This window comes from Leopardus geoffroyi, chromosome A1 (genome assembly GCF_018350155.1).
Source record: "Leopardus geoffroyi isolate Oge1 chromosome A1, O.geoffroyi_Oge1_pat1.0, whole genome shotgun sequence".
Lineage (NCBI taxonomy): Eukaryota > Metazoa > Chordata > Mammalia > Carnivora > Felidae > Leopardus > Leopardus geoffroyi.
Genome location: NC_059326.1, coordinates 155,597,233 through 155,617,152, shown reverse-complemented (window position 1 = coordinate 155,617,152; position 19,920 = coordinate 155,597,233). Strand labels below are relative to the sequence as shown.

General features: G+C 45.3%; 1 long non-coding RNA gene across 1 annotated transcript; it reads right to left on the bottom strand.

Moving 5' to 3' along the window:
- Nucleotides 1-19: 19 nt before the first annotated feature.
- Nucleotides 20-14,293, bottom strand: LOC123608302. The gene is made up of 2 exons (XR_006717185.1): nt 14,049-14,293; nt 20-374 (listed from the first exon to the last, which is right to left on the bottom strand). It is a non-coding gene; the product is annotated as an uncharacterized LOC123608302 (long non-coding RNA).
- Nucleotides 14,294-19,920: the final 5,627 nt, after the last annotated feature.

The following is a 19,920-nucleotide window of genomic DNA, read 5'->3' as shown; positions in this document are numbered from 1 at the left end:
GGAAAAATTCAGAATTGCATCGTTTTGAAGTATTTTATTATTTATCTTGAACAAGGATGAGATCTTTAGGTCAGGCATCAGAAATTTCCTAAAATGCTCCTATCATTTCAACTGAAAAAAATAACTTCTTCCAAGTTTTTAACCAGAGTTGAGTTACAAATGAAAGACATTTTGTTTCTCCTTTAGCCTGAAAACTTAAACATCTTATCAGGAACACTATCCACAATCACCACATCTCACCTTCTCCCTGCCTTACTGAAATGTTCACCTACTTCTGCTCCCTCTGCACAACCCCCAGCATCTACCTCCCCAGAAACTGCTGTTGGGGCTGAAGATCTTGGAGTCCTCTAGGTGAACATTCCTCAAAATTGAATCTGTAAAAACAAATAAATAAAGTTTAGCATTTTTATCAAACAAAAGGAGCTGGTAGGCAAATGAGTTACTGCTAAGCAGGAAAGTCTGAAAAATAAAGCATAGAACCCTCCTAGATTACTGTTTAAAGATAGGTTGAGGACCTACATACCTCTGAGTTAGATTAATTTGCATTTCATTTTTTAAGGTATAAACTCTTCAAAGGAAAATAAAAGACTATACTATATACCTAATTACCTTTTTTTCCCCTCTATTTGACTTTTGTAGGAACCTTGCTGTGTATGAGTTTCAGATAGGGCTCTCAGTTTTCTACTCTGCCTGGGACACAGAAAAATCTCTAATTTCACACTGAATTCCACAGATGAAGGGATGAACTCTTTAGGTGAAAATCCTAGGTGTTTTCTTTTTATCATTTTCATTTCTTTTTGCTCAACTACCACCTAATCTTATTGTGTTTGAAAAAAGTATTTCTGATCTAGTTCATCTGGCTTACTTTCTTCTTTGTTTTTTTTTTTAAACCATAATTAAATAAATGGCTTTTTTCCAATAAATGTTCACACCTTCTCTAGGTACTTAGATAATCAGGATTTACCAACTGAAGAAATATTGATGGTTTGTTGTGGTGGTTTTGTTTTTGTTTTTTTCTTTTTGGGTTTTTTTTTTGGGGGGGGGAGGGGTTAGTTGCTTTTTTCTTACCCTGTTCCTTTGCGTCAGTAAATTACTTAATATCATCCCCTGGAATAACCAGCTCTAAAAATAACGCTAGCACAGAGTCACAATTTGGCTTTCATACAGTTTCGAAAGAAAACCATTAAAATTGCATTGATCTCACAAATATTGATCTAGTGCTTGATATCAAATATCAAATGAGATGCTGTCAGTTGCTGCTGATCATTGTGTCAGCTGTTTGAATTTTTGTCCTTTTCCTTCATTATCACATGGATTCAAGTAGTTGAGGCAAAGTAAGATTTTCATGGTTAACACAATTAAGATAAATTCTTTTCCTGTGTTTCACATTTCTGGTTTGACCAAACATGGTTAATAGTTTATCTGAAATTTTGTTACCCAATTTCAAATATTTATAGATAGATATACACATTTCTGTGTTTGAAGACATGTATTTTATACACGTGTGTAACAGTATATATATTTAAAGATGTATATGTGAATGTGTGTGACTGTGTATTTACAAAAGTGTGAGTCACCTACTAGGTAGTCATGTTTCCATTTAGTTCTTCATCCCCATTTTGAAATAATTTCTATCTGCATCCTATTTTCTTTCTGGCCACCTGTCTTTTAAGAAATCAAATTTGTTTTAAGAGCATGCGGTTGTTAGAGTACCATTTTAGAACTCAGAATGAAATCTTAGCCATTTCAAATGTACACACATACACACTACAATAGGTAAATCGCTCTTGTTATTCTTGTTGGCAAAAATATAACTGCAGCGTTGGGCCAGCGTAGAGTTCAGAGGATATTTAAATGAAATTAGATCAATACAGTTTTAATACTTTCTCGATAAATCCATGTTATCTAACAGGCTAAGTCATGCTCTGCTTTTATATACTACCAAATCTGGAAATATCTAGGTGTCTTTGGATACGTTTAAGGTTTCAAATCACCCTTTGTCTTTCCGCCTTCCTCTTTACATTGTACATCAAAAATTGATGATTACATTACTTTGAAATATGGAACATTTTAAAGAGAAAACCTTCCTATAATGACCAGTTAACGCTGTTGTCTGACTAAACACTAAAGACTGGGAGATAGAGCAGAGCACTCCTAGAGTACTGTTTAAACTGCAGCCACATGCGTATTTTTCACATTCGCCGGAATTAAAAAATCCCCTGCCGCAAGAGTTGGTTTATCGTCCCCCTTTTACACCTGATCTTGGTTTGGGCACAGCGAAGTGAAGCCGCTTTCTTCCCAGCACCATGGACAGCGCCCAGCGCGCCCCCTTCCCTTTCCCCTCCGCCAGAACCCCGAAGTTCCGGCCCTCGCCTGATGCTTCTCTCCGACCACTCCCTCACCATAGGAAACTGGCTCTTGAAATCTTACGATCTGAGCCCAAAGCGACAATGAGTTTGAAAAGTATACAGTTTGTGGGTGGAGAATCTTGCTTGCTCCATGCCCGGTGTTAATCAGTTAGAGTGCCCCAGAGTTGATACACCATTTTGCCTGCTCCCCGAATTTGCATCTACTTTACGATGAAAGCAGCGCCACTCTCAGTCATTTTGGTGGTAGAAGCCTTACCCCCACAACTATTCTCTGCCTAACTTTTCACCACCACCCCTAAGCGGGCCAGATCCAAAGCGGCTCGAGTTCAAGAGCTCTGTAGTATGAGCACATTCTCTCTAGGCTGGTGATCTCAGACACGAGAGATCGGGAAAATGTACATCCAGACCCACCGGCCGTTGTCCGCACGGCTCTGCCTGTGGCTGATGCTGTCGGATCTTCGCGTGCGCCCAGGTACTGGTTAATTACCGCCCCGGGGGAGGTGGCTGTGCCGCGTCGCGCCGGGCCCGCGGCGCGCTAAAGAGCCTGACAGCAACTTACTTGACAGCACTAAAAAGGGGGCGCGCCTGCCTCAGTACCCATCACTACCTCTTCTCCTACTTGCAGACCTCAACTCCAAGTTCCAAATTTCTGCATGTCTTCTTGTCTGGCTTTTTTTTCCTGTCGCGTTAAGCAAAGTACAAGAACTGAAGAGCACTTCCGTGTGGTGTCTTTTCATTTCATGGTCTCCCTAGCAACACTTAAGTCACCACTCCTAAGAAAAAACTAGTTTTTGAAGATTTCAAATTGCACCTTGTTTTATTGAAACTCGCCTCACTTGTTGGGCTTTGAGTAAAATCTCTTCCCTTCCCCTGGAACCCCATTTTAGTCATCTACTCTCTTGAACCGACTTTGAGGATGAAAATAATACATTTAGAGCAGGTGAGACAACCAAAAGCAAACTTCTATTAAATATTGATTGTACAAACCAAGTTGGTTTCAAACCAAGTTAATCCATACTTTACCAGAAAGGGCCAACAAAAAAAAAGGAGAGGACCCTTATATTTTAAGTGGGTTTCCCCCCCTATAAAGCTAGCCTCAATAAACTGCTTTCAAAATTGCTTTTGTAGAGTAGCACGATTACAATACATTTCAGGAGACAATTATTCTCTTTTGGCATGCTATTACATTGAAAAACTTCCTTGAACTCCTCAGTTTAGTAGCAATTTAGCTTCAAGACAGTCTATTTTTATATCCCTTAAAACATATAAATATTTTATTAAACGCTTCACAGGTTAACAATTCAGACTGTTTTCTCAAAGGTTGCTGCTTTCCCCCCCCACACACACACTTTTTAGTGTGCAAAATCACTGCTGAGTTCTCCCCAAAGATAATTTCCCCTCAAAGTTTGGTTATTCTTGCAATCTCAAGAGTCGTTTTGCCTAAATACTAAGACAAGTCTGCGCTACTTGTCTCAGAGAAACTCGGCCATGCCGAGAGCTATTTAAATGACCCTCCTACGAAAACTGGGGAGAATTTTGGTTGGTGAAGTTTGTCAGCTGAAGTGTGCAGGGTAGCAAAAGGGACCTGTTGAATAACAGTGACCCTGAGACTCGCAAATTCTAGATCTGAACCTGCAAATGAAATATCTCCATAATATTTGCACGCCTTTGCCTGTATGTTTTTGGGGAGCTCATCCCATAAACTGAGCTTCCATCTTTGAATGAATGAAATATTTCATTCTCAGCTTCCTAAGTTTCAGGAGCAAGAACGGAGAACAAGATGCAGGGAAGGACATGGGGCTTTCCTTTGTTAGTACAAGGGACTTGTGGAGATTTGGGGAGGAATATATAATACTGAACTCCTGGGTGCCTACATTTGTTCCCTCAATGTGGCTTTTTGGGAATCTCCTTCCTTCACTGGGTATTTCCCTTATGACTTGGGGGATGGGAAACTAAGATCTCTGTTTATCAGGTATTTACCACTTTTTTAAAAAAAATGTATTTTTGACACAGCTTCAGAATGGCTTTTCAGGGTTATTCTAGGTTAATCAGAAACTACCAAACCTGGGTAATTGTTTCAGTACCACATTTCCAGAGAAAAATGTGGAGAAAAGAAGTGCAGGAAGTCCATTTTAAAAATAAATAAATAAAAACTGCTACTGATTAGGTCCCCCTAAAAGGAGCTTCCCCAACGATGTTTGCTTACCACCTGTGTGTGTTCGGGGAAACTTGAAACTATTTTACAGCACAGACAGCCATCCCCCCACTTTTATCCAAGCTTTCCCCTTAATTCCAATCCTCCTCTTCTGTAGGACTGCTGCTGTCCTGTCCATTTTATCCCTTTCAAAATCTTTCAAAATAAGTTTTCTTGTTTCTTGTCCATTTGTCAATGTCAAATATACACTGCCTATTTAGTTAAAGAAAAGTGTGTATTTCATATGTTATAAAAGAACAGCCTTCTTTATTTGGTTTCTTGGAAATCAATAATCTCTTAAACACTTGCCAAGACCCCGTGGGGAAGGGAGAAATGTAAACAGTAAGTACCAAACTTCAACATGACAATATCGGTTAAAATCTGCAGGACAATCATTTGAATGCGGGGAGGTAGTAGGGAACGGTTTTGGGCCCCCGGGATTATTTAGGAAGGTGCCCGAGGCATCTGATGACTGTCTTCATCCTGTCCAACTCACCCAAGGAACTAGACCCCTTGAAGAGTCGGGAGTTAATTCTAAATTTCCTTACAAGACACCTTAGTAGCCAGACCGGTCTTCAAATAATTTAGCTAGGAGATGGCTGGATGACCACAGGGAGGTTCCAAAATACAGTTACCCCCCATTAAAAGAAACACCATTATTTCAGTCTTTCCTGACATAATTAAAGGCTTTGATAACACTCCTTCATTTTGTCCCATGCTGTTAAAGAAAAAAAAAAAAAAATCACCTACTCCTCTGGCGAATGAAACTTTCAAGGAACTTTAAAATAAACTGACCGTTTAATTTCTGCTTATTAAAGTTAGTATGTATGCAAGGAAATCGAGCATTGAAAACAACTGAGTTACACATTCGCTATCTGGCAGTTTAACATTAGAAGGAAGAATACACCTAGTTTTCAACTCAGCCAACTTTTAAAACTATAAGTGTTCCAGGAAAGTAATACCTGATTGGATTAAATTTGCAGGAGATTCTAAATTAAGCTCTCAAGAAGATAAGAGAGTATATGAAATCTCTTGAGTAAACAGTTGGGAGGGATTTATAAGCATTTGAAGATCCGGTGATCCACTGGAAGCACAACTCACTCAAATTTGAATTTTCATGATCAACTTTCAACCCTGAGAAACAAGAGCCATTTGCTTAACTTAATCTGGAACATATGTTTGCAGCAGTAGCAGGTTTTTGGTGTGTGGCTGGGGCTGATCAAGTTGTAAATTTTCCGCTTTAGGTTTTCAGCGCCTGCTAGTTTCAGCCTAACACCTAGAGAGAGACTTTGCGGGGTTCTTCACCAAAGCAGCCAAGGTTTGATAAAAGGTTTCCAAACCACACAGCTCTGAGTGTTATTGATTTTCCCAAAGGTGGAACATTTCCATATAAGTTAGTTCTCTAAATCCTAAAAGCAAGTAACAAGTTTAACTCTTTTGTCAAAGTGTTTGCAAAATGTCTATATAGAGGTGTGGGCTTTTTTTTCCCATTACCCTTCCTCACCTGCATCCTTGTCTAAAAGGGACACACAATTGTAGGAGAGCGGTGGTTGCTGTGAAAGTGACATCTTCATTCGAGAAAACAATATACAATTCTTTCTGGCTCATCTTAATTTTTTTTTTCCATCAGAAACTTAGAACTATTGATTTTCTGTCTCTTTGTGCTTCAACACAAAGGAGTTTTAAGAAGTGTTTTGAATATCTGAGAAGAATCATGAGTGTTTGAAATAAATATACATTAGAATCCACAAACCACCCTTCCCATGAAACAAGCTTTGTGTAGGCTTTTACCACCAATATTAAAACACATCTTCTGTGGGTATGAATTTCAGTATTTGGGTTGTAAACAAATTATGATACCTGTAAAATCAATTAATGGCATACCACAAATGACAAATGAAAGTAATAAGTTCCCTAAGATCAGTTTAATTCACCTTAAAATGGGAATGGGTTAGCAATGGTAAAGTGGGAGGTGCACTCTGGTGGTAAACCTCAAGGATTGTAAATATCCATCCGGACCTGCTGATTTATCTTCTTCCTGAAAACCTCAATCCGATTACTGGAGGAAAAGTTACTAAAGTGCTTTTTGAAATGCATCACAAAGAGTAATTGAGCCGTAAATGTGCCCTAAATTCAGGTGCAGAGTTTCACTGAATTTTATTATTCCCAGATTAAGATGAGTAACTCCCACCTGAGCGCTACTTTAATCCAAAAGTGAACAAGGGTGACAAAAGCAAGGGCAATAATAACATTGCTAGCACTGTGCTAATCAAATATCCACAACTAGTTGAGAACAACGGTGCTAAAAAGCCGCTTTAATTCTGAAATGGAAGGTCCTGAGACACCGAGCGCCATCTAGCAAGCAAAGTTAGAATCAAAGTGCTCCTGAGTCCAGCACAGAGCACAGACACCAGAGGACTGGGAGGCAGAGAGGGACTTCAAGACGTACTTGCTGTGACTTAACCACCAGCCCTGTGTCACCTGAGCCCGGCTCTACCTGCAGTTTTCTACTCTTCACCCCACCAGCCAGTTCAAACAAACTTGACCACTGAGGTGAGACAGACCCTTTCCGCCTCAAGCTAAGGCTAAAGGACAGCTCCTCACAGGGTTGCTTATTGTCTTTAATTAGAACAAGCGGCCTTTCCATTCCCACCTCCCCCCTGCCAAAACCAGCCCAGCGTCTAGCTAATTCTGCACCTTCCTATCCAGATGGGGACAAAGAGCAGCGCCTGAAAGGCTCACCTTGGGCTGACTTGACTCCCAGGGCTTCAGCGCAGAGGAAAGCACATCGCTGGGAAAACCTAGCAGGATTTGAGAAGTCATTCTGAGTTTACAGGGCTGCCCAGACGTCTCCTGTCAGGCAATCCGAGCTATCTCTGAGTGGCATAAGACACAGATTTACTTAACATGCCACGGATGGTCAGGGAAACCGAATGCTGCCTTCGAAATATAAATAGTATAACTTCAGTCTTCTCCAGGCAACCGGGTCTTTGATAGCTCCTTTGGCTGGAGAAAAGTCAAAGGTAGCTAGGACGCTGCCAAACAACGCCTGTTAGTTTGTAGCTTGAGGGGAAACACAGCACCTATCCCATTTTTTAGGTTTAAATGATGTTACCTAATTATATGAATATTCTGTGGAACTGGGCTAACAAAAGAAAGCTTCTGAGATTGTGATATGAAGAAAAGTAAAGAATAATCTACTAGTTTTTGTATAGGCAACAACCCCATAGTTTTCTTTTAAACCAGTCGATCTGAATTTAAAAAACCAAGAGGGCTCATCTCAATAATATGTCTGCTTTCTAAAGTACTTCTCTGTTCAGCCTTTCCAGAATTTCACTTTAAGGTTGGGAGGGGTGGGGGCAGAAACCCAATGTACATATATACTAGCCTTAAACTATCCTAATTTCTTGCTATTGATGATTGCCTTTGTAATAACTCATTGATTCACATTGTTCTTAGAATACAAAGCCAGAGTTTTGTATTTCTATTGTTCTGGCCCCTGCCCAACCCCACACATACAGTTTTTCCTGTGAAGTATTTTGTAAAAAACAACAACCATAACAACAACCAACCAAGCACGTGCACACACACACACACACCCTTAGAAAATGACTATTACAATATTCCAGTTGAGTTTTAAATACTACTCCACTCCCAGGTTTTGCTTCTCAATCAAAACAGGCATAATAGATATGAAATAACAGATCTCTTTATTTTCTCCTATGCTATTTACTGTGCAAAATAGCCACAGTGAGAATAAAAGAGCCATTTGATAAGAATATGTTCAATGTGCTCATTAAAATATCTCCACAGGTTATAGTATTCACAGAAAAAAAATCACACAAAAACCATAACCCCTCCTCCAACAAACCTAAGCCAATAAAGACAGGATCTCAGAGCTTAATCGACAATTTCCAAAACATCTAAAGCATTTCCACGAACCCTCATTGCTTCCTGATGCCTGAAAACATATGTAAAGATCTCAGGATGGCAAACAGATACAATTCACACTGCCTTCTCTTCCTCTATGAAGTTCAGAGAAGTTCCCAGGCCAGTCTTGCCTCAGATCACAATAAACATTTAACTTTTTTTTTTGGTGTCTTGTTAAATAGCACATTTCTCCATCAAGGTCTTCTTAAACACTGAACCTTCTCTTAGACAGGGTACCCAGCTGTTTAATTTAACATTGATTTATTGCTTTTAAAAGTAAATTTACACACATGCCAGCAGCGCTCCGTTTTGTTTCCCCAGACTCTGAGATTTATTTTCTACTTAGCGCTTGTCTGACAAAACAATGTCCTTTAACTTTATTACACATCGATGAGGAAATCTGTCTTATTTTTGCTCGGATTTATTGCTGTGTTGCTTGTGGGGACTTTTGTGATCCAGAAAGGCTGAGGTCCAAAAATAAATAGAAAATTAAACAGAGTTGATCACAAAATAATAGTCAAAACCTAGAATATGGCCCAGCATATACCAACCTGCTGGGGGTTGGGGGGTGCAGAAGGTTGAAGCTCCCTTAGTGAGTACAGCTACTCAGGAAGAAAACAAATTACTTTAATGGGCAGGTAGCATTTGAAAGTGAAGTAGTCAAATCTGAGTTCTGTAAAATCTCCAAGTTCTTGGTTAAAATGTATTAGGAATTATAGGGCAGGGGGGTACATCCGCATGACTTCCCACCCATGGCCGCCTTACCTCCGTGAAGAACTCCCAATTACCACAAGTTCGTGATGGCTGAGCCCAAGGGAATTAAGATGGACTTTGAAGCAGCTTTTACGGTACACTTCATCTACATTTGGGTTTTCTTTAGTTCTCATTAAAAGGGCCACTTTCTTCTTTTCATTGATATACTGTCTTTGTGTCCTTCATTTCACACTCTTTTAAAAAGTTCTCTCATCAGATCAAGTGCAAAAAGGAGGGATGACATAATAACCATCATAATCATGATAACAACAACAAACAACTGGTACTGTGGGTTGAAATCTTTTTTGAAAAGAAAGTTTTCTCCTCTATAAGGCATGGTCCTTCAACAATTAAAAAAAAAAAAAGCTAGGGTTGAGAATGGAGATAATAAAAGTGTTTCTAAGATTAAATTATAAATACAGGCAGGCTTTAAAATCCGTGTGTGTGTGTGTGTGTGCGTGTGTGTGATGAGCTGTCTTCTCCCAACCTGATTTTTCACAGAGGCATCTAATCATCAACTCAGAAGTGTTCAAATAAGGAAACTCTCTCTTTTCTAGTAGAAAGTAAAGATGTGGCAGGTTTTGCTACTAGGGTGAGGGAGAACTTTGTAAGATACTCCCTTTCTCTGCCTCACAAATATACCATCTTTAACTGAAGACCTCGTCTGAGAGCGTGCCTCATCGACCGCCTTATCCAGCCTGGTCAGTGAGTCCGCAAAAACATGGGAAAATGTTTCAGTAATTTTTACCAGTCCGAAAAGATGTCTAAAAGTTAATAGAGCATTTTTCCTCCTGAAACACACCCACACACGTTTGCACACTCACTTGCCACCTAAGAAGAGAAAGAAAGGAATGGGAAAGGGAAAGGGAAGAAAAAGAAACATAGAAAGATCTCCGGCTTAAAAAGGGGAGGAGTGAGAGTAACTGCGAAACCTTGAAAATTCTCCTATTCATATTAGGAGGTTCCCCCCCCCCTTCCCTGTTTGCCCTTTGAAAAGGAGTCCTGTCACTCAGAAAGGAGCTGTTTCTTCCACCTCCTCCCCATCCACCCACAAGTCGGCCCCCCTCAGCCTCACAGCCTGGCCCCGGCCCACCCCGCGGCCCTCCCCGCACACACAGTTTCTTCCAAGTGCTTTTCAAGTGAGAGCTGGAGAGGAGAGGTGCGGCTTCTCCAACGCAGAGCCAGACAAGTACTTCTGTCCCCGGCAGAGCGCGGCCCCGCACGGCCGGCCCGAGGCGGGCACCGCTTTTTATGTCAAGAAGCCACCAGGCACCCTGGGCTGACCGCCCCTCCCCGCGGCGGCCCCGCGTCGCGGCGCTCGAGCCGTCACGTGCCCGCGCCCCGCGCCCCACAGAGCCCTTTGTTAGCCCCTCGGTCCCCACGCGCGGCCGCAGCGGCTGGGCGGTGCCGCCGCACGGATGCTCCGGGATGACCGCGGGGCAACGGCCCGGCTCCGCCGCCGCCCTTTCGGACAGCCCTGACACACCTAGGGCGGACGCCCGCCCCCCGCCCCCGCCCCCGCCCCCGCCAGCACTTGGCGGAACAAGATCCCCCGCACTTTGGGGGAAACGGATCCGGGCCACCCCCTATGTTTCAAACCAAAGGCACAAAGGGGGGTGAGAGGCCCGAGGAGGGCGCGCCTCCGCACAGGGGAGTAACCACTGGGCTGACTTCCCTCCTCCTTTCCATTCCGCCTCACCAGTTTCTCCTTTTTTTTTTTTTTTTTTTTCCTCTTCTCTTATCCTCTGCCACGCTCAGAGGCTCGGTGGGTGGGAGTGTGTGTGTGTGTAAATGTGTGTGTGCGTGTGCGTGTGTGCACTTAGGTGGAAATTTCATAAGAATATGCTCTCCACTTATAAACTTGCCAGGATGGGGGAGTATGCTCTCGAGTAAATGCACTGGTGGGAGAGTTTAAGCGACTTATTTGGGAGGAAATAGGGGGTCAGATTTGGACTAAGTGGAACATCTGCAAAACATTCAAGCAGCTTATTCAACAAAGAATCTAGCCATTTATTGTAGAAATAATAAAAAGCCACTAATGATTATGGTTCCCACCCCTTCCCCCAAAAGGCCAAATCCTAATGAAATAATTCAAAGGTAGGCCTCATTTCCTAATAGTGGAATTAAACAACAACAAAAAAGAGCCCAACTAAACTTTCCAGCTCTGCTTTCTTAAGGGCCTGGGAACCTTGCTGAGAAATTAGGTAAATAAAAGGCGGGCTGGAATTTCTGTTGAGCTCGCTCAGGCTGCAGTGCCCCGACTTGCACATAGTTCTGCTTTGGTACACAATTAAATTACAGTAAATTCCTCTCTAAATAATAAAATTGAGAAGACTCTTCAGGATTCGAAGATGTCTGGGGTTAAGTAGCTTTTAAACCGTCAGTTTTTAAATGGTTTGTGCAATGAATAGCTACCTTTAAATCCTAAAACCATTATAAATATGCTATACATCTGCGTGCCAGTTTATCTCTCCATATTTCTTTTTAAAATGAGGGAAGCATTCATAAAAAGCTACTTGGCACACTTTATTTTAGGAAAGCAGATGTTAATTTTTTCACGTATCATTTTATGACCAAGTACATGTGTAACGTTGGAAAGCATCCAGAACGCCTCTATTATTTGCTAAATGACTGTTAGTTGAAGCATATTATTCTCAGCCTAACCATGGTATAGGTTATATCAATAAAGTAAACATCTGTGGGTTTTGTTTTTTGTTTTTTGTTTTTTTTTTTTTTTAACCAGGGAAGGGGGTATAAAGAGTTACTATAAATGAGGGGGGAAAAGAGTTTGGGTAGGAAGGGCACACCTGCGTTGTAGCAAATAGGATATTTATATTGTTCGGTGCAAAACAAAGTCCCTCAGTCGGGCACTCGGGGATATTTACATGGCGGGAGATAAAGTTGAAAGCCTTTCCTGGCGTGCCAAATGGGATTCTCCCTGTGGCCTTCTGCGTCGCTAGATAACAGGTACTGAGCGCTCCTGGCGGCGTCGGGCCTTTGCCCGCCGCACCCCCCTCCCCCGCGAGCCAGCCCCAGGCCCAGCCCGAGTTGAGCCAGGCGCTCAGGCTCTAGGAATTCCCAGGCACGGCGGAAATTTCAGCGGGGTTCCCAGCCTAGAAATATGCTCAGGAAGCGTCCTCATTTGCCCTGCGTCGCTCGAGGACGCCGGCGCCCAGGATAAGCCAGTGGCGTGATAATTAATGGAATACAATATTTATGGTCCGATGTATTGACTCTGAGGCAAGCGCGCCGTGTAGACAGTCCGTGGGGGTCTGACAAACAGGAGGTGAGTGAACAAACGTAATGACCAGAGTATTTATGTCTATCCGGTTTACTCGCTTAAACCTGAGGTATGTAACATCATGATGAATATTAATATCCACCTAGACAGCTCCACCGTCCTCCTAAGCTCTCCCTTCCCGAGCGCTGCCCTTTGCAAAAAGGCCAGGGAGGAGGTTTTTAACATAAAATGCTGCAAATATGAAAAATAGGTCACCAATAAAATTGGTCTCAGCATGGAGCGTAATTGCAACAAAGTGCCGCCGAGTAAAATCGAGGAGTGAGCTGGCTGAGGCGGCACAGTCGCGAACCATCTGGTGTGTATTAAAAGTGGTGCTGTAAATATTGCTGAGAGCTAATGCATTATCGGCTTCTATAAGTGCACAGGGCCTGTAAGCTTTCCATATGTTAGAATATGTAGATCGGGCGAGAGCAGAGAAAGGTGTCCTATCAATTGCGGGCTCCTGAAGCATTGTTTTGCCCACTCTTTGTGGAATTTTGGTCAAAAAGTGTAGAATATTCATTCTCAATTTTTCCCTCCCGCCCCCTCCCTTTCCCCTCTTCTCTCAGCTCGCTCTTTCTCTTTTTCTCTAGCTCTTTCTCCCAGCTCCCTCCTTCCATCCCCTCCTCCTCCCTCCCTTCTCTCCAAGGGGATAGGACAGGCATTGCTGACGTCACTTCACATCAGTAAAAGAGTAACTGTTTCAGAGAGAGGGAGAAAAAATTCATCTGTTTTTCATCAGTGCTAAAGTTTTGCCTTTTTAATAGAAATGAGCTGCCCAGCCTGAGTACTCCTTCTGTTCTGAAGCTTTTTTTTGGGAGGGGGGGGGTTGGAGAGATGGTCAAAGAGATTGGGAGGTGTTCTTCATCCCTGGAGCTGAATCATCCTATAAGTGGTTCTAATGCCAGAATCAGTTCAAATGGATGAAACTAATTAAAGTAAAGATGATGTCTTCTAGAGACTTCACATCCACACCTACTAGGCAACTTTTGCCAAGGAGGGTGGAGGGCTTCTGGCTCCTTGGTACTTCTGCTTTGAGTCCTGGAACTTCTTCCCTACTCTCCGGTTCCTGTCTTCATAATTCCACCCCCCACACACCAAAACCGCCACACACAGCACAGCTAATAATTTTCCTGCTGTCACATTACTTTTCTAGGGAAATCAGAGTCCTCCTTTTCCTGCCGATACCCCACATTTAAGAGTTTACTCTAATTACCCCCTCATCTCCTCTGAGGTCCCCCCCCCCTCCCATATCCCTCAGCTACAGGTTTTTACACAAACCCAGTGCTAGGAAATTTCCTCACATTGTCCCACAGAGATCATTTTCTGTCTCCCAAAGTTGTCCTCGCCTCATTCATTCTCCCTATTCCATGTCATCCTCCCCTTCCGTCCCCTTCCCCTTCTTCTCTGCCCACCTCTCCCTCTTGTGCACACACAGGACAAACCTCCGGCACTTCCAGTGTGGATAAACCTGCTGGTCGTGACAACCCAAGTTCAATCAGCAAATAAATAAAACTCTTACTTTTTTTTTTTGGCTGCCGGCTGCATTCCCCCTCTGGCCGTTGCCTCCTTTAATTATAGGAGCTATATTTCTTCCCTGGGAGACATTCGAGGGGATTTTTAGTTGGAAACTCGTTTCTGCTGAGTTATTTTGGAGCCAGGACCAGTGAGTGAGTGGTCCGTACCCACAGGCTTTGAGTGAAGTGCAGATTGAGACATATCGAGTTCCCTCTAAAAGGATCATTTCATGTGGGAGGTTGGACACAAAGTTTGCACTCGTGACTGGCATTCCAGTGAGAGACATGCATATTTTAAAACAACAAAGCAAGCAAGAAAGAAGGCTTAGGGGAGGGGGGAAAACTTGGAAAGAAGTTACTAAGTGACAAACATCTGTCAACATGGGATAATTTGTACACTCCGATGTAAAACTATCTGCCTCATTTGATGGAGTTCAAGGCACAGGATCTAGGAGAGCAGTACATAAGTATTTCTCCCTGTGACATGTAGTTAACTAAGACACTTTTCCCAAAATAGGTGTAAGGTGATTAAAACTGCATGAATGAGTATAATTTTAAAATGTTTCTTAGAATAGTGGAGGCCTCTAAAATTGCACATTTCTGATAGTTAACACAAAATCAGACCCTATTTAATTTTGAAAGATGTGCTTTATTCAAACAACGGACTGATAAAGTAATAAGCAGAACGTTTATTATAGAAAATCAGAAGAATTTTATCATAACAAAAACAAAGCCAAGCAGAAGAAAGAAGAGAAACAAAAATCTCAAACAACCCCTGGTTGCTATGTTCTAGAAATCTTTACCAGCTTTATATGTGCATGTGAGCCAAACATATAAACATCCACCTCTCTGCATGTCAACAAGGAGAAATGGCAAAATATTTTCAGAGAATTTTCTCTCTCGTTTAAGCCTGGAGTTTCAACAAACATATTACACTTTAAGAGAGAAAAGCAAAAAAAAGTTCCTTCTTTAGGAGGGAAGTTTTAAAAAGCAGAGTGAACGATCAGGCAAGATCCCGAAACGTCTCTTTATACCCTGAATCTCCATCAACCACATGGAAGTTCAGGCTCCAGCTTCCACCGAGAAATCTTTTTCTCCTCCAGATCTGAAGACAAAAGGAGAGGAGGCCTGGTGGTGAGCGGGATATCTCTGTTAGTTGTCAGCGCAGGTCCATGGGTTAGGAATGCTAATGAGCCTCTTGGCCAGCTGAAGACTAGGTTCTCTCTCGCACACCCTGACGCTCACACACACACTCGGGCTCCTGCATGCCGACTGACAAGCACACAGACAGAGCCTCGTGCTCGATCCTGTCTCTCTCCTTTTTCCTCTGAGCCCAGAGATCGATCGCTGACCCCACTGTTGGGCCAATGCTTTATTTATCTGGCTGCGCAATGATATTATCAGCCTTAAACGCTATATACAGCAAATGTCCTCCTAAATCAACACAATAGGATAGCTTGCAGAGACCAGCCTGGTCTGTCTTAAAGAAATCCCTCGCTATCTTTCTTTCTCGTTCTCCCTCTCCCCTCCCTTACAGACACCCCTTCTCCTTTCTACCTTTACAACTAGGGATATTTTATACGCTGGACTTGGGGATTTGATCCCTCGCTTTCAGCTTGGTTGGAGGAGGCCTCAGCAGACTAAGAGATGGATAGACACCATTATCCACCCATCACTGTGATCTCCATCAGGGGTTCCCTTGTGAGCCGGATCCAAGTGCCTAGACCCACTCTATTCACAAGACCCGGATTTCTCAAAATTGGGGTAGAAGAGAAGGCGAGGGGTGGAGAATCGAGTGTGCAACCTTGCACCGTGTTAATTGTTTTCTTTCCTCTCAATTACATTCATAAACCTATTTTCTGCATTGCATGTTATTTCTTTGTGCTTCAAAATTGAAACCACGTGCAGCCTTCTTCCCTCCGCACACACAATAAATGCTCTGCCCCCTCCCCCAACCCATCACACAACTATTTACATCTTGGTTACTCACTCTGCGCTTCGGCCCAGCCCGGGAGAAGAAATTGGCCCCATGGGATTAGGTGAGGCTTTGTAAAAGCATCTCTCAAATCCGTATCTCAGGCCTCCATCTGAGAGAGAGGCTCCTGGACTCCCCTCCGGGGCCTCCTCCCACCCCCTCCTCGCACAGGTGGTTGCGGCTCACTCTGGGAGAGCTAGCAGGAAGGACATCCTGGGAGAAAGGCAGCTTCGCAGTGTCCCGCCCGGCCTACCCGCTGCCCGCCCCTCACTCAGGCCCTTCTGCCCGCCCGCGGGGGGTCAGCGGTGGCGGCGAGCTCGCCTCGGCTGCGCCCTGGTCCACGCGCCCTGGGCGCGGCAGGAACCCCGCAGGGAGCGGCTGCTCCCTGGGGAGCATTCCAGGACCAGGCCCTTCCAGGCAAAGAAGTCCCACCAAAAATAAATAAATAAATAAACTCCAAAGGGGGGAGGGGGAGCTGGAAAATGGATTCGCTGACAAGGAGAGATAATAAATGAGAGGCGCTTTCAGATAGATATCTCAGACGTGAAATTGCGCCCAGCTGGTTGTGTAAGCAAACAAATAGTTTCATGTTAGGAACTCTCAACTTGTGGCTTGATGAATAGAACACGACAGAGGTAAATGGGTCTTTAACTCATTTAGGAATACAACTCTTTGGCTTTCCAAGTAAAAGGCCCAGTGACGCCACGAATCCTGAGCAGGCCCTCTAACAAGAGTTTTATTAGTTTCCACTTGTGTCTCCCAGCCTACCCTCCCCGCTTTCCATGGTTTTCCATTTGTAGAGACATTCAGGTGATTTGTTCTGAAGAATCGAGTAGCTTACAGGAGGTGATTCTGGCACTGTAGGAGATACAAGGACTGCCTATACGCTGAAGAAGAGGATTTTTTTTTTTTTTTTTAAAGAAAACTTTTTGCACTCACCAAGCAGCCGAGCTCAGGTGGGTCTGGATCGAGGGAGCTCCATATCCCTAGTGCCCCTGAGCTCAAAGCTGGTCGGTGGGCCTCCGGGAGCCCTGTGAGACCCTTTCCGACAGCCAGAGACCGAGGGCCTGAAACCAACGTAAGGGGCAGAGTCCCGGAAGCCCAAGGTTGTTCCAGTGGCCAGAAGGGAGGCCCATTCCCACCCCTGGGCTTCCCCCAGGCCTGGTCGCAGGATGGGGTGTGCCTGTGGGGGCAGAGGTCGCATCTTAACTCCCTTGCGCCATTCTTTGTCCCCAGGCGGCGGAGGAGCCGCAGCCTGGTACCCTAGAGAGTCCTAGAGGATAGCGCGTCCTAAGATGGCTTTTTTTTTTTTTTTTTTTTGATGCTTTCAGAAAAGCTTGTGGCTAAAGTAGTTTAAACCGACTTCAAAGCCCCTAAATTTCTCAGTCGCCCAGCAAGTGTTTGGGTTAGAAGAGGGAGTGTTTGACTTTCATGTGTCACAGGTAATTTTGAGAGGGAAGTCACCTTGTGTGGGCCGCTCTCCAACTGTTAAGCTGTATTTCCTCTGGTCCTGGGGACCCAGTCAGTCGTATCCCACCCGGTTAGCCCAATCCTATTCTCCCAACTCCTTAGGGCTGCTAAGCCTCCGTAGGCCGAGGCATGACTGCGAGCCCCAAGGTGACCGTCGGACCTACACCTGCCTGTGGCCTCACACCCAAGTTCCACTGCTCCCCCTGGCGCTCGTTTCGAAAGCGGGCTCATCGTTCAGGGGCCTCCCGGCGGCCACCCAGGCAGAGGAGACTCCCACCTGCTCCATGTCTCCTTTTGCCCACTGGCTTCCAGGATTTGAGGGGGCACAGGACATTGAACGGAAGCGGCCCGACCCCTACTGGGGCTGCCCTTCGCACAGCAAGGAGGCCCCGGGGCCACTAGAACCCCCCAGCTCTTGGGCCACAGACACTGGTCAGCCCCGCCAAGGAGCCTTTAAAATGCCCTGGGAGCAGAGAGGACGCTTTCTCGTGGTCTCGGAAGGTTTAACCCATGGCTTAAATGCTGCAGTCTCGGCTTCAAAACGTGCCTTAGCAGGATCAGATTTGTGGGTCCCGACTGCGCGCTCTGAGAGTGAAAAACCACGGAACGCAGGCAGCCGGTCTTGTACCGCAGGGTCGCCCACAGGGCCACTGAATCTCTGGGGAATCTCTGTCTCTCTGGCTGGGACACACAGAGACCTCTGAAGACAACTGCCTTTCCGTATGTACCAGGGAGACAGCACGGGAGAAACCCTCTGCCTGCGGGTCCCTAGACCGGCCCCGCCAAGAATGGGAGCCGACCACCTTTTCCCTCTCTCTTCCGCTCGGCCCCAAGTGTCCTGGTTCCTGGACTGAGTCTGCGAAGGGGTCTGTGAAGCCATACGTAGGAAGGCCTGCTCTGCTTCCTACACCGTGGTTGGCCAGCCCGGGTCTTGGACCCAGGCTGAGGAGGGTCGCTGGATCCCTCAGGCCATGGGCAGCGCTTCCAGCCGCGTCAGGCAAGAGGCAGGTTACCGCTGTCACCTCTGGACCCCACAGCAAGTGCCTAGTAAACCCCGGGCCTCGGCTTGCGGGCCAGTCCCCACACTGGGCACTTTGTGCTTGGGCCTCCATATTGAAATTAATTGAAAAATACGTTTCCGACCTACAAAAATGTTTATCTGTTTTCATCAGAGGGATCACACTGTAATGAATATATTTATATCTCATTTCAAGAAAGGCAGCAAAGATCCGTGAGCGTTTGGAGGCAGCTCGATTCCCCTCCCCCTCCGCGCCCGGCTGCTGCCTACCCCACCCCAATTCCCCACATTCCCTGATCCCGAAGCCCGGGAGGGCTCTCGGAGACTTTCTGGGAGGCGGTCAGGGGTTAAATAGGAGCTCTTCCCTTGCCCCTCCTGCCTTGGGTGCTCACTGTGCAGGCAAGTCAGCCTAGGCCCAAAGACACTACCCCTGGGTGTAGCGCAAAGGCTGAGGCCCAAGGCAGGTGGGGACCCATGGGACGGTGGGACGGTGGGACGGCCTCTGGCGGCCCCACACACCACACGCGGTACCCGCCCAGTCTCCCGAAGTCTCAGGCCGGGCGGCGGGCGACCTGCGGGGGTTTCTCCACACGGAGCCCGGCATTGCCCAGGCTGCACTGCACCTAGAACAGGAAGACTTCGGGCGGCTTAGAGCTTGTTAATACATTTTTTAAAGAGTGGGGGAACCTGGAGATTCCCAGGCAGGAAAGGAAAGCAAAACTTTTGTCAATGACTTCTGAAAGTGAAGCACTTGCCTCATCCAAGGCCTGTTTGGGGTGAGGGGCGGGAGAGGAGGTGAGAGGTGTTATTTCAAAAGATCGGGATTTATTAATACGTTAGGAAAAAGCTCCCTTGGTAGTATGTGTTCTCGCAACACCGACTAGAATCCTATAAAACATTCATGCTCCAAAAGCTGTAACAGAGGGCAGCACTCCCCCCCACCTTCGCCCCCTGCACACCCAAAGTGAGGCCTCAGCGTTAGGTTTCTGCCCTGAATGCTCCACTAGGGCCCAAATGCTGCTTCTGTAAATAGTGTAGTCTAGCCTACCTAGCTCACCAACTCCCAGGTTCCAGGTCCACGTCCCTAAGTGCCACAGAAGGGCCTTTCCGTTCGCTCAACTGAGCTTGAGAGCCCTCCAGGGAACCCCTGTCACAGGGTCTGGAGTGAAGGGTAAACCCTAGCCTGCTGTGCTCCGGACCAAAGGGGGAGCAAAGCTAGGTTTGGCAGCGCTGAGGCCCTAACTCTGTCTCCCAGAGCTGAGGAGAGGTCAATGGTCTTCTGAGAGGCTTCTGAGCGGCCCTCTCCTCCCTAGACCCCCACAGCTCTCCATGCCTCTCTTCACAGCCTCTCCAGCCAGGCATGTTCCCACCTGCAGTCACTGAAGCTGGTGGCTACCGAGACTAGGCCTCCACT